Source organism: Mastigoproctus giganteus, chromosome 8, assembly GCF_048544385.1.
Source record: "Mastigoproctus giganteus isolate SK-2022 chromosome 8, ASM4854438v1, whole genome shotgun sequence".
In the NCBI taxonomy this organism is placed as follows: domain Eukaryota; kingdom Metazoa; phylum Arthropoda; class Arachnida; order Uropygi; family Thelyphonidae; genus Mastigoproctus; species Mastigoproctus giganteus.
Window position 1 is genome coordinate 159496896 of NC_143582.1, and position 15656 is coordinate 159512551.

General features: G+C 38.5%; 1 protein-coding gene across 6 annotated transcripts in view; it reads right to left on the bottom strand.

The window, feature by feature from the left end:
* Ask1 (apoptotic signal-regulating kinase 1) overlaps positions 1 to 15390 on the bottom strand; it is an 843483-nt gene extending 828093 nt beyond the window's left edge. For 5 of the 6 annotated variants that reach the window (XM_090379010.1, XM_090379014.1, XM_090379011.1 and 2 more), the window contains exon 1: positions 14823 to 15028. The gene's annotated coding sequence lies outside the window, so the exon portion shown is untranslated. Of the gene's footprint in view, positions 1 to 14822; positions 15029 to 15371 lie in introns of those variants that run through there. The other variant, XM_090379009.1, reaches the window with a different exon arrangement.
* Between the last annotated feature and the right edge of the window lie 266 nt (positions 15391 to 15656).

The window sequence follows — 15656 nt, forward strand, 5'->3', positions numbered from 1 at the left end:
AAAAAAATGTGACACCATCAGGTGATATCCAAGTTTCTTTGTGGATATTCTTATATGGAAAATTTGTGCTACTAATACTCAAGCCTTTCCCTCTTACAAAGTCTATTAGCCTTACCCCATTTTCATTACTTGTTTCATATAAGCTATTTCTTCCTATAGTTGGTATGTGCACTTCCTCTCTCACTACTTTGGCATTGAAATTTCCAAGGATAAGTTTAATATCGTGTCTTGGGGCCTCATCTAATGTTCTCTCTAGTGCTTTGTAAAAGGCATCCTTTGCTTCATGCTCTGCATCTTCTGTCGGAGCACATACACTGATCATGAATGTGTTAAAAAAGACCACCCCCCCCCCCAAGCCTTAGCGTACATATTCTTTCATTGATTACACTGTAAACTCATCATTCGTGCTTTAGTGTCCTTCTTAATCATAAAGCCTGTCCCCAGAATGTTGTAATTAATTTTTTTAATTTTTGTTAGTTGTTGGCGCATCAGCTTCTGTGGCCAATAATGCACCTCCCAAAGGTTTTTGCATTTACTCTGATCCAAGCCCGAGGCGGGATTCGAACCAGCGACCTTTGGGTTGCCAGGCAGGCACTTTACCTACCCAGCTAGCCCGGTCGGCCCAGAATGTTTGTCTCTGCTTCCACTATTTATTAGGCTGTAGTCTCATAGGTCTATAATTTCTGTTTCTCCACCTTATCTCTTATAATGCTACTACACTTATGTTATATCTCTTCAATTCTTTCTCCAATTTCCTGTTTGTTCCTGGTTGGTACAAACTTTGGACATTCCACGTAACTACAAAAATCTCTTTAATTCTTTTGGCATGCTTGGGTCGAATTCCATCTGAGACAGTCCGGCTATTTCTTCGAGGTTTCGTAACGTTGTTTGTTTTCTGGAGTGGGATTGTTAGCACCATGCCCAACCCCCAATCTGAAGGACAGGGTAGTCTGTCAAACTTTAACCTGTCCGGCATGGGAGACCCTGCTGGTAGTAAGACTACTGCCATTTTAGCTCACAGGATCGTTTGCCACACAAGCCCCACCACTACGACAAAGTGGAGATACCTTCAGGGAGTATGTATGTCACACAATACACTAAATCTAGATTGGAAAGACTGGCATCAGGTGCATTGATAAACCCCATAAAATGCAAGTATGCCACTACTATTACCAAGAAAGGCTTCAGTCCTGCTAATTGCAGCATCTGGAGACTAGGCACCAGTAAGGTGATCTGAGTGAGGTACTTAGGCCTTTGAATGGATTGAGCAAGCTCAATGCTGATGGGATTCTTCCTCTTGCTGAGACCATACACGAGTGGGCACAAATTAAAATTCAGGACGGATGATTGCAGAATAGATGTGTGGAAGTTTGCCTTTAGCCAGCAGGTGGTTGATTCATGGAACGCACTTCCATCTGTTGTTGTGGAAATTGATAGATTAAATAAATTCAAGAAAGAACTAGACCAACTATTGGAGGGAATGAATAGGTGAAATGAGAGGGGGGTCCTTTGTTTTTTTTTGTTGATGTATATTAGTTTGTTTTCTTGCATCATTCAACAATGCTAATGCCAAATTAAATGATGCAGATGTTCAGGAATGATAATAATATGAAGCTCCAACACTGAATGTAAAATGCAAAAATTCAGTATTTATTTCTAGAACATTTAATTCTTTGAGAATATAGAATATTCTCAAAGGGTATTCTATATTCTCATATAATAACCCACCACGTTATGTGGGCTGCAGTGTCAGTCATGCACTTGCTCAGTTCACAATTCTGAGGGTACCACCAACCAAACAGCTTACCTGAACACAACACTGTCTTTGAGCAATGGGTGAAACATTTAGAAATACTAGGTGGTTTTAAGCAGGGGTTCATATGTGGTTTTAAGGTGGCCCTTTATATAAGCAACTGATATCAGGTATTCATTTATAAAGTGCTGCATTTGTTGCTTTTCTACGTGAGTTCATGATCTCCCTCAAATCTGTTTTGAAGACTAATTATACAGTCTTCAAATACAGTTATCTCTTCATGTCCTTCTCCCAAACCGCCTCTTCTTTTTCTATGTCAGAAAATTGTTTTCACCATAAGCACGTAAAATATTTAGCATTGTGATAAATTTAGGGCATTCTTATACAGAAAAATTTGTGGGAGTATCAGCATTTGCTGCACATTAAATTGAGTTTATAAATGAATTGTTTTCTTTCAGAACATTCTGCCTTGTAATTTCACCATCCACTGCTAGAAAGGCATCGAACAGATACCAGTTTTTTAAATTTCTCTATTATAAATCATTAAATCTTCTCATGTGCTTTTTTCCACCATTATTCTCTAACTGGTTATCCAGTATTTTCTGTTTTCATTTCAATATACTATGAATTATTAGACATTACATTCTTGTGTGGCAATCTAAACAGATACAAGACAACCAAAAGAATCATCACCTTCCTTCTAGGCAATTCCCAATCCCACATGGCATCTGGAAGACACCAGCAAAACGTGCCTAATCTTGGTGGTCTCTGATTTTACCAACTAAATGCAAATAACTGGTAAAAATAGACATTCATGTTGCATCAGCCAAATGTCACGAAAGCACATAGATTTCAATCTGGAAGATCAGTTACCTTAAATTCTAAAAAATATGATAACTTTATTTATTATTGGTTTCTCTCATTTATTTTTGTTTCATATTTTTTAATTGGGTTTAGAAAAATCATACTAAAAGACTGGTTTTCAATTCAGTAAAAATGTTAAATTTATTTTTAATAATTAAAGCAAAAAATGATATCACACAGATACCATGTGTCCACCTTTCTTAAATTGAGAACTAGTGAACAAAGGTTAATTCTCATTCAACAAGCCACATGGATTCAGTTCATTTTCTTTTACAATGTTAGTTTCCTCAATGAAAAACTATAATGGTAACATTTATATACCGCTACTAACTTTACAGGAGTCTCAGTTACGTACGATCTTTATTTTTTTTTTTTTTTTTGTTAATTTAATTTTTTTTTTACAATAGCATAATCCTCCAACTTACTGTGGCAGTTTTATATGATAAGCTAACAATATGAACAATGCTGCTGTACAATAATGAGGTCTGAGAGAAAATATATTAATAAAGCCCAACAATCTACCTATATATGTCATACATAGTATGCACTAAATTATATTACATTACATCATATCAATCCATTTCAGCAAATATAATATTTTTTTTCCAAATAAATGTTTCTCATGTTTATATCGAAGTTAGAGTGAGATAGGTTAGCATTAGCATTAGCATTAGTAGAGGCATACGATGCAAGAAAGCAAGCTTATTCAGCATCAGCCCAAAAAAAAAAAAAAAAACCCTCTCCCATTTCACCCCTCCGTTCGTTCGAAATACCTGTCCAGTTGAGCTTTAAATTTGTTTAGGCTATCAACTTCAACAACAAGTGATGGAAGTCGGTTCCACCAACCAACCACCCGCTGGCCAAAGGCAAATTTCCGCACATCTATCTGACATCCGTCCTTCCTCAATTTGAATTTATGCCCTCTGAGGTGATTATTCTGAGAAAGATGAAGAATCCCATTGGCATTGAGCATGCTCAAACCATTCAAGGCCTTATACACCTCTATCAGATCACCTCGCCGGTGCCTAGTCTCCAGACTCTGTAATTTGCAAAACTTAAGCCTTTCTTCGTAAGAGCAACCCTTTGTTCCATTTACTAATCTTGTTGCCCTTCTCTGTACCCGTTCCAGCAGCTCTACATCCTTCTTGAAATGAGGCCTCCAGACCTGTATACAGTACTCAAGATGTGGCCTAACCATTGCCTTATACAAGGGAATAATCACCTCCTTATCCCTGCTAGAAAAATTCCTGTATATCATTGACAAGACACCATGAGCTACTCTTGCAGCTCGTCTGCACTGCTCAGAGAACTTCATATCTCCCTGCACAATTACCCCCAGGTCCTTTTCATTCTCCACCACTGTCAGTGTGGTACCGCAGAGTTGATACGTTGCTCTGGGGTTACTGTTTCCCATATGCAGTACTTTACATTTGTCAATGTTAAACTTCATTTGCCACCTCTCAGCCCATCTGTTCAACCTTTCCAGATCCTGTTGCAGCAGCATAGCGTCAGTAGTGTCCTTGACGACCCTGCCAACCTTTGTATCATCTGCAAACTTGGACATTAAACTTGATATCCCATCATCAATATCATTCATAAACACCGAAAACAACAACGGACCCAACACTGAACCTTGAGGAACTCCACTAATAACATTAGTCCACGTTGAGCAGTGTCCATTGATTACCACTCTCTGTCTTCTGCCACTCAACCATCCCCTTATCCATAGCAGCAATTTGCCTCCAATGCCACACTGCTCCAATTTGTGCAGCAGTCTTCCATGTGCAACAGTATCAAAAGCCTTTCTAAGATCCAAATATATAATATCAAAGTTATTCCCTGCATCCAGTTCTTTTGTGACTACATCATAGTATCCAATCAAATTGGTCAGGCAAGACCTGCCCTTAACAAAACCATGCTGCGTCTGAGCTATAACTGAATTCTTGTCTAGATGATCCTGCAGTGCTTCTTTAACCAGTGCCTCCATTAATTTACCTGGAACAGAAGTTAAACTAACAGGTCTATAATTACTTGTGTCAGCCTTTGATCCTCCTTTGTGAATTGGGGTTACATTTGCACATCTCCAGTCTATGGGTACCTCCCCTGAGTCCAAAGAAGCTCTCATAATTATGGCTAGGGGTTTGCATACTTCCTTTGCTGCCTCCTTTAATATAACTGGATAGATCCCATCCACCCCAGGTGCCTTTTTTATGTTTATCCTCAACAATCTCTCTTCCACTTTCCTCTCAGTTATTACAAAATCATCCAGCTCACTGCCAATGTTTACTTTACCTACATCATTCTCCTTCCTGAATAACTCCTCATGCGTGAATGTAGATGCAAAATACTCGTTTAGATTGTTAGCCACCTGAGCAGGATCCTCAACTGTTGAACCATCAATATCCAGTAGACCAATCTGATTCATCCCTTTCCTTCTCGAGTTCAAGTATGTAAAGAACTCTTTTCTGTTTTTCTTTGCATCCTTTGCCAAGGATTTTTCGTAGTCTGCCTTTGCCTGCCTAATCTCCTTTGTGACTTGGTTACAGACCAACTTATATCTATCATAGGCTTCCATGTCACCCATTAATTTATATGTATCCCATGCATTTTTCTTCTCTGCCACATGTCTCATTAGTTCATCTGACAACCATTTAGGCCTAAACCTTGAACAATATTTCTTAGTTGGTATGTAAAGCCTGGTAGCCTCCAAGATTAGTTCCTTGAATGCTTCCCATTTTGAGTTTGCTGTTGGTAACATCATCAGTTGGTCCCACTGTATAGAATTTAAATACTGTCTCAGACCATCATAGTCGCCTTTACGAAAACAAAAACCCTTCCCTTTACCTCTGATGGTAGTTACCTCCTTGAGTAAATCCCACTTCAACACACTGTGATCACTGCCACCTAGTGGTTCATTTATCTGCAGGTTCTTAATGCATGAAGAGTCACTACTGATAATCAGATCAAGAGTATTGCTCCCTCTTGTTGCCTCACGAACATGCTGGTGTAGAAAACAATCATCCAATAAATCCACAAAAGCCTTGCTAGTGTGCGAGTGACCAACCCACAAATTCCAGTCAATATCTGGGAAATTAAAATCTCCCATTATAAGACTCTCTGATTTACTGCCCCACTCTATTTCCCTGTACAATATCTTATTATACTCATCAGAGTCATTAGGCCTATAGCACACTCCTACTCTCAATTTTGATTTCCCTATGCTTATGTCACACCAAACTGATTCGGCACTGCCCTGTCCATCGATGTCGACTGGCTTCACTTCCTTGGACTTTATGTGTTTCTTAATTAATAGCATAACCCCTCCTCCCCTCCTGTCCTGTCTATCCTTTCTATACACATTGTATTCCCCAAATTCCAGTTCCGCATTACTTATATCTGTGTGACACCACGTCTCTGATATCCCAACAATATCTGCTTTTGATGTTTTGAGCAATACCTCAAATTCCTCAAATTTATTTACCAAACTCCTAGCATTGGTGTACACGCAGGTATACATGCACCTGTTTCTATTCTTAGCTACCCTAACACAACCCATGTGTTTACTTGTAACGCAATGACTACCAGCAGTCTCTGAAATATCCTGCATCTTGTTTTTCAGACTTCTGCTCATTTCAATAGAAGCAGTGCAAGAATCACTTCCACCTCTGCCAGTGGCTACTGTTAATCTATTAGTCCTTGTATCCCCCCCAACTAGCAGTTTTCCGACCCACCTAACACTGCCTCGACAGCATCAGCAAAAATTCTTGCACCCTTTCTATTTAAGTGTATCCCATCCCTGTAGAAGCAATCTCTCCTGTTAACAAGTACAGTCCAGGCTGAAAAAAATTCTACCCCTTGAGCCTTGCACAATCCCTCCAGGGCCGAATTGATCGACAAGGCTCTCATCATATACTCTCATCATAGGTGGCGGTAAATGCTTTAAAAAATAGGTTATAAAATTTAATGTTATGTTATGAAAGTTTATATGTATATATTTTTTTATTTATATATGTTATGCTATGAAAATTACATTTCTGTTAAACTTTTCGCACCTCCTTTTGCACTAGTCCACGCCTCCCAGTTTGGAAATCGCTGGTATAAGGTGATAGTCAGGCCACACCTTGAGTACTGCATACAGGTCAGGAGGCCTCATTTTAGGAAGTATGTAGAGCTGCTGGAATGAGTACAGAGAAGGGCAACAAGATTGGTGAAGGAACAAAAGATTTCACTTATCAAGAAAGGCTTTAGTTCTGCAAATTGCAGCATCTAGAGACTAGGCACTTTCTGGGTGATCTGATTGATGCGTATAAGGATTTGAATGGGTTGAGCAAGCTCAGTGCTCAGTGATCATGGGATTCTTTCTCTTGCTTAGATTACACACTTGAGGGGGCATAAATTTAAATTGAGGAAAGACTGTTGCAGAATAGATGTGTGGAAGTTTGTCTTTACCAGTGGTTGGTTGATTGTTGGAACCAACTTCCCTCTATCGTTGTGGAAGTTGATAGCTTATCAAGGAAGAACTGAACAGACTTTTGGAGCAAGTGGAGAGGTGCAATGGAAAGTGTGTGGGTTTTTTTTTTTTTGCTGATGCTGTATAAGCTTTCTTTCTGGTATCATTTGCTAATGCTAATGTTCAATTCTACTAATGCTAATGTTCAATTCTTTTTCCCACTGTTTTCCTCTTGAATATTAAAAACTTTTCCACTTACTAGAAATTCTAGTTTTGCTGATGTAGTGCACAGCATTCCACCTTCCAATTTGAGAAACCTTTCCCTGCACAAACAGTATTCAACAATTCTTTAAATGCCAATCTATGCAATTCTTCAGTGGGGCAAAGATAAATTAGTTAATTTCAATCCTTCTAAAACTAAATTCTATTTCATATCATGCAAAATGATTCTACTAATATATGCTTATCTCCGATGACACAGATTTTTAGACAAGATCACATCTCTATTAGGGATTACCCTCACTTCAATCTTCCTCGGTTTAAGCACGTCATAAATATTGTTTTGTCTGCATTTATAAAATGAGTTTTCTTTTTTATTCTCTGCAGTATTTTTCGAAACAACTCACTCTGTACAAATCTCTAATCTGCCCTACCATGGAATATTGTTCCCAGATCTCTGGTAGGCCTTAAACTTTCAGGCTTCTAAACTCCATTCAAAAGAGGGTACTCAGTTTAGTTAATATCACGTCTTACAAAGTTGCTGCACTGTCTGTCTCACGAACATGCTATAGATACTTCCACGAGCACTGTTCTTCTGAATTGGCTTCTGTAATACCTCTTAACCCCCCTTCTCTCTCTTTTCCAAACTTATGCCGTAATCAGTCAACGTCCATTTACTTCCCAATTTCAAACTCGCACAGCAACTTTTCTTCTTCCCCATTTATTCTTCAACTGCAGCTTTCTGGAAAAAGCTTCCTCTACATGTAATTTTCTGAAAATTAATCTACAGAAATTCAACAGGTATCTTCTGTCTAATACCGTTTTTGTGTTTAGATTTTCATAAAATATTCAATATTGTTACTTTATCAAATTTTCTTCAAATTTGGTGCATGCTTTGCAGTTTGTGAAACTACATATAATATCTCGCTTTCCACAGTGAAGCAATCATCTTGAGAGAATATGGTGTTTTGTGTTATCATTTTTACTATATAAAAACTATATTTCAAAGAAAACTGAGGTATGATGGTAGATATTTATTGTATATATTGATATTCATAATAATTGCACAATGCACCGGGCAATGTTTTGGATGGTGTTGTTTATTGGAATGGTGTTGTAAATAAAATAAAATAAAATTCCAATAAAAACTGATAAAGACTGACTGTACGATACAATATGAATGTGAACTGCAAAGAGTTGTTTACAGTAGAGCAATGTGGATGAGACACGGGATAATGGGGGCACTGAAGTGCCATGGCTTTCGGAGGCGTCCGCCTCATTTTTCGGAAGTGGGGCTTATCAGGCGGCACATCCTTGAATGTCAGCGGGCCCACGGTTCTCAGAGCATGGTTCCACAAGAGCATGGGCAGCGCATACTCCTGTGGAACCACATGCTGACCGTGAGCCTGCTGATATTTGGGGATGTGCGGTGTGTGAGCCTCACTGTTGGAGAGGGGGTGCCTCTGAGGGCTGCGGTGTTTTAGTGCTTTTGTCATCCTGTGTTTCATATACATTGTTTTGTTGTAAATAGTTCTTTGCAGTTTGAATTCATATTATATTGTACAGTCAGTTTTTATTGGAATTTTATTTTATTTTATTTACAGCATTGTTTTGATGAGCATAACACTGTCTGTAACATCGGTTGGTGTGTTGGGTTATTATTATGAATATTCCCAACCCCAGAGGCTAATAGAAGATGTATTTATTGAACTAGTGGGAGAAGGAAAATAAGTAATCCGAAACTAAAAAGTGTTGTCCTTTTGTTCGTATAGTTTCACGCCACTCTTGAAGAAAAAACCAAAGTAGTTGTAAAGGTGTTCTCGTACAATTTCTGCATGAAAAATGAAAAAAATATAATTTCAGAAATCACTGCAGTAAAAGTTAGACTATATTTATTTATTAAGGGGCCCATCGAGCTCTCAGCTGCCCAAATCAACACCAGAGCTTGCACTTAGTCATCACGCAACACAGCGGCAACCCCCAAGGCAGAATGCGCTGGTCCCACAGGAACTAATAGTTGTTGGTGAATATTTGTCAGGGAAACGGGGAACATGCTTTGTAAAAAGGATACGTGGAACAGGACCAGGGTATGTTGTTGTTGTTGTTGTTATTTGGTTTTTAGGAGCATTAGCAACTAAGGCCATATTGCTCTGGGGATATGGGGTGGTCATTCTCTGACCTTTGCGCATCCTCCGTATTTGGTGGTCACGCGCTCAAATGACAGTCTAATCAAGAAGCATGTGCTATGCACTGCTGCTCCTACCCACCTGGCTACGGAGGCACCCCCCAGGGTATGTTTGCCAGGGGCAAAGATTGATGATGATGCAGAAAGGATATCATCTTTTAAGGGCACAAAAGCTGATATAGTTGTACATGTTGACACTAATGATATTAAGAGTAGGAGACCGGCAGATTTACTTAAGAAGTACAGGTCACTGTTGAAAAAAAGCCTTGAATTAGGGTTGAATTTAAAAGTGTCTGCAATTCTGCCCAGACATGATAGGAGGGAGAATATGATGAGAGCCTTGTCGATCAATTCGGCCCTGGAAAGATTGTGCAAGGCTCAAGGGGTAGAATTTTTTTCAGCCTGGTCTCTACTTGTTAACAAAAGGGACTGCTTCTACAGGGATGGGATACACTTAAATAGAAAGGGTGCAAGAATATTTGCTGATGCTATCGAGGCACTGTTAGGTGGGTCGGAAAACTGCTAGCTTCGGGGAATAAAAGGACTAATAGATTAACAGTAGCCACTAGCAGAGGTGAAAGTGATTATTGCACTGCTTCTATTGGAATGAGCAGAAGCCTGAAAAACAAGATGCAGGATATTTCAGAGACTGCTGGGAGTCATTGCGGTACAAGTAAACACATGGTTGTGTTAGGGTAGCTAAGAAAAAGAACAGGTGCATGTATACTTGGGTGTACACCAATGCTAGGAGTTTAGTAAATAAATTTGATGTATTTGAGGTATTGCTCGAAGCATCAAAGGTGGATATTGTTGGGATATCAGAGACGTCGTGTCACATGTATATAAGGAATGCAGAACTGGAATTTGGGGAGTATGTCTACAGAAAGGATAGACAGGATAGGAAGGGAGGAAGGGTTATGCTATTAGTTAAGAAACACATAAAATCCAAGGAAGTGAAGCCAGTCGACATCGCTGGACAGTGCAGTGGCGACTCAGTTTGGTGTGACATAAGCATTGTGAGATCAAAATTGAGAGTAGCAGTGTGCTATAGGCAATGTAGCCGAGTGGTCAGGAGCGGGAGTGCAGTAGCACATGCTCATTGAGTAGACCGGGGTTCAAGCCCCTGACTGCTGAATACGGTCGATCTGCCAACCCGCATTGGACCAGAGTGGCAGATTATGGTCCATTTCCCTCAGCATGAATTGATGAGGAGGCTTCCATCCTGCAGTGGGTTGATAATGGCTGCACTTTACCTTTATAGGCCCAATGACTCTGATGGGTATAATAAGAAACTGTACAGGGAAATAGAGTGGGCCAGTAAATCAGAGAGTCCTATAATGGGGAATTTTAATTTCCCAGATATTGACTGGAGTTAGTGGGTTGGTCACTCACACACTAGCAAGGCTTTTGTGGATTTCTTGGATGATCGTTTTCTACATCAACATGCTGATGATCGTTTTCTACATCAGCATGTTCGGGAGGCAACTAGAGGGAGTAATACTCTTGATTTGATTATCAGTAGTGATTCTTCATGCTTTAAGAATCTGCAGATACAGGAACCACTAGGTGGCAGTGATCACAGTGTGTTGATGTGGGATTTACTCAAGGAAGTAACTACCATCAGGGGTAAAGGGAAGGGTTATTGCTTTCGTAAAGGTGACTACGATGGTCTGAGATAGTATTTAAATTCTATACAGTGGGACCAACTGATGATGTTACCAACATCAAATTCAAAATGTGAAGCATTCAAAGAACTTATCTTGGAAGCTACTAGGCTTTACATACCAACTAAGAAATATTGTTCAAGGTTCAGGCCTAAATGGATGTCAGATGAACTAATGAGACATATGGCAGAGAAGAAAATGCATGGGATACATATAAATTAACACGTGACACATAAGCCTATGATAGATATAAGTTGATCTGTAACCAAGTAATAAAGGAGGTTATGCAAGTGATGGCAGATTACGAGAAATTTTTGGCAAGGGATGCAAAAAAAAAAAAAAAAAAAAGAGTTCTTTACTTATGTAAACTCTAGAAGGAATGGGATGAATCAGATTGGTCCACTTGATATCGATGGTTCAACTGTTGATGATCCTGCTCAGGTAGCTAACAAATTAAATGAATATTTTGAATAGACATTCACACATTAGAAGTTATTCAGTGAGCGGAATGGCAGAGGTGTATTCAACTCTGGGAGTAAGCTATATAATATTGTAATAACTGAGAGTCAAGTGGAGGAGTTGTTGAAGATAAACACAAGAAAGGCACCTGGGGTGGATGGGATCTATCCAGTTATATTAAAGGAGGCAGCAAAGGAAGTAAGCAAACCCTTAGCCATAATTATGAGAGCTTCCTGGGACAAATGGGAGGTACCCATAGAGTGGAGATGTGCAAATGTGACCCCAATTCACAAAGGAGGATCAAAGGCTCACACAATTATAGAACTGTGAGTTGAACTTCTGTTCCAGGATAATTAATGGAGACACTGGTTAAAGAAGCACTGCAGGATCATCTAGACAAGACTTCAGTTATAGCTCGGAAACAGCATGGTTTTGTTAAGGGGAAGTCTTGCCTGATCAATTTGATTGGATAATTGGATGCAGGGAATAACTTTGATATTATATATTTGGATCTTAGAAAGGCTTTTGATACTGTTGCACTTATAAGACTGCTGCACAAATTGGAGCAGTGTGGCATTGGTGGCAAATTGTTGCTATGGATAAAGGGATGGTTGAGTGGCAGAAGACAGAGAGTGGTAATTAATGGACACTGCTAATCATGGAATAATGTTATTAGTGGAGTACCTCAGGGTTCGGTGTTGGGTCCATTGTTGTTTTCTGTCTTTATAAAATGATACTGATGATGGTATATCAAGCTTAATGTCCAAGGTTGCAGACAATACGAAAGCTGGCAGGGTTGTTAAGGAAACTAATGACAGTATGCCTCTGTAACAGGATTAGAAAAGTTGAGAAGATGGGATGAGAGGTGGCAAATGAAATTTAACATTGACAAATATAAAGTACTACATATGGGAAGCAGTAACCCCAGAGTGACGTATCAACTCTGTGGTACTACTCTGACAGTAGGTAGAGAACGAAAAGGTCCTAGGGGTAATTGTGCAGGCAGATATGAAGTTTTCTGAGCAGTGCAGACGGTCTGCAAGAGTAGCTCATAGTGTCTTGTCAATGATATACAGGAATTTTTCTAGCAGGGATAAGGAGGTGATTATTCCCTTGTATAAGGCAATGATTAGACCACATCTTGAGTACTGTATACAGGTCTGGAGGACTCATTTTAATAAGAATGTAGAGCTTTTGGAACGAGTAGAGAGAAGGGCAACAAGATTATTGAATGGAACAAAGGGTTGCTCTTATGAAGAAAGTCTTAAATTTTGCAAATTACAGTGTCTGGAGACTAGGCACCTGTGAGGTGATCTGATTGAGGTGTATGAAGCCTTGAATGGTTTGAGCATCCTCAATGCTGATGGGATTTTTCCTCTTGCACAGAATAATCACCTGAAAGGGCATAAATTCAAATTGATAAAACCAGATGTAGGATAGATGTGCGGAAGTTTGCCTTTAGCCAGCGGGTAGTTCTTTGGTGGAACAGACGATTCCATCCTTTGTTGTGGAAGTTGATAGCCTAAATAAATTTAAGGCTGAGCTGGACAGGTATTTGGAACGAATGAAAGGGTAAAATGATAGCGGTTTTTTTTTTTTTGGCTGATGTTGCATAAGCTTGCTTTCTTGCATCATACGCCTCTACTAATGCTAACACACTCCTAATCTCAATTTTGTTTTCCAAGTGCTTATATCACACCAAACTGACTCAACATTGCACTCCTCACCCATGTCAACTGGATGCACTGCCTTAGATTTAATATGCTTATTAACTAAGAGCATAACCCCTCCACCTCTGCTGTCCTTCCTGCGTACATTGTACTCCCTATATTCAAATTCAGCATCACTTATGTCTCAGTCACACTATGTTTCTGCTATTTCTACAATGTCTCTATTTGAGGAACTTTGCTAGCAGGGTTAACAAGGTTATAATTTTTCCTTTGTATAAGGCAATGTTCAGGCCACACCTTGAATACTGCATAAAGGTCTGGAGACCTAATTTTAGGAAGGATGTAGAGCTGCAGGAATGAATACAGAGAAGGGCAACAAGATTGGTGAGGGGAACAAAGGGGCGTTCTTGCCAAGAAAGGCCTAAATTCTGCAAATTGTAGTGTCTGGAGACTAAGCACCTGCAAGATTATCTAATTGAGGTGAAAAAGCTTTGATTGGTTTGAGCAAGCTCAATGCTGACGGGATTCTTCCTCAGTTTTTCACACTTGAGAGGGCACAAATTCAAAATTATCAAAGACAGTTGCAGAATAGATGTGCGGAAATTTGCCTTTAGCCAGCAAGTGGGTGATTGCTGGAACAAACTTCCATCTGTTGTTGCAGATGTTGATGGCTTAAATAAATTCAAGGTAGAGAAATTAAAATGTTTTTTTTTTTTTTTTTTTGCTCATGCTGTATAAGCTTGCTTTCTTGCATGATATGCCGCTACCAATGCTAATCAGTACTTTAAATTCACGAAAATTTACAATGATCCTAGTATTACTGTACATGCAAGTATACATTACACGATTTTCCAAAGCTGGAAAATCGTGTAATGTAATGTAAAGCTTTAGAAAAAAAAAAAAAAGAAGGAAAAGAACGTAATTATCCAGTAGAGTTATTCGATTCAAATAATATAGCTTTATCAAAAAAGTATTTACTCTGAGGAATACTCTTCTCTGGTCTCAGCCAGGTTGCAACCTTACTAAATGTCAATATACTGTATATTAAACTAAGAAATGTCAAATTTCGTGTTATTAAAATTGTACCCGCCGAGACGATTGCGCCTTGAACTTCAAACAACATAAAAACAAATTTAATATTTCATTGTTACTCTCATATTCTAGGTTACACATTCCTCTGCTCAAATAGTATTTATAATATATCTCTAAAGAGAAATTTGAGGATATTATTATTATTATTAGCCATATGGTGCAAGGAAGCCTGAGGCTTAAGCTGCACCAGCCAAATTAAATTTGAGTACCCTGAGGGAGGGAGGGAGGGAGAGAGAGGTAGGAGGGAATCACCAAAAAAAAAAAAAAAAAAAAAAAAAAGATGGAATGATTATATCTAGGTCGGGACCCTGTGTGTGCCAAGCACATACTCACCAGATGTGAGCCCCTGGGGTTAGTCTGCAATAATAATTTCGGATAATCAGAATGTACTGAAGCACACAAAAAGCATATTACGACTACCTAGAATTTGACATATACTAAAATATAATGCACATGTAAAACGCACCTCATTACAAAAAAAAAGAATACACTTCCAACATGATGACGACCATCAGAATATCACTGAAATAAAACACCCTACACGGCTAGGTAGTTCCCAAAAGGTACAAAATTTATACTTTAAACGAAGAGAAAATAACAACTGCCCACATCTTATGAAACAACACTAGATTTGTTTTTAAACAAATACCAATGTCGATAGAATACGACACAATTCCCTGTTGAATTGTAACTATTCCCTCCAATCAAATTGAATAAATTGAACAGATTCACAAACTGCAAAATAACGATAAAAAAAAAAAAAAAAAAAAAAAGAAGCAAAACATGGAAGGTTGCAAAAAGTAAAAAAATATATATATACTTTTAGAATTAAAAATAATTAAACATAGTTTACATTCATCGTATATAAGAATGTTGTTTTAATTCAAATATGAAAGGATACAGCCGTTCTTACATTAGATACAAATCAAACACAACACAAAATAGCAATAACACACCATGAGTGCAGTGTGCATGACCCATTCATAAACTGATTTATATCAATTTACAAACTCACAAATTTCCACCGTGGTAGCTAATGACCGGATGAGATTTGAAGCAGACAAGAAAATTCATTGGGTTTTTTCATCTGATACAAAAGTGCTCCTACCATAATGTACGTATCAATCAGTATCTTGATTACAACTAGTCTATAATCAAGATAAAAACCAGTTAGATAAGCAAAAAACAAATGCTTAATGCTACCATAATGTACGTATGTACAAATACTACCATAATGTACGTATCAATCAGTATCTTGATTACAACTAGTTTATAATCAAGATAAAAACCAGTTAGATAA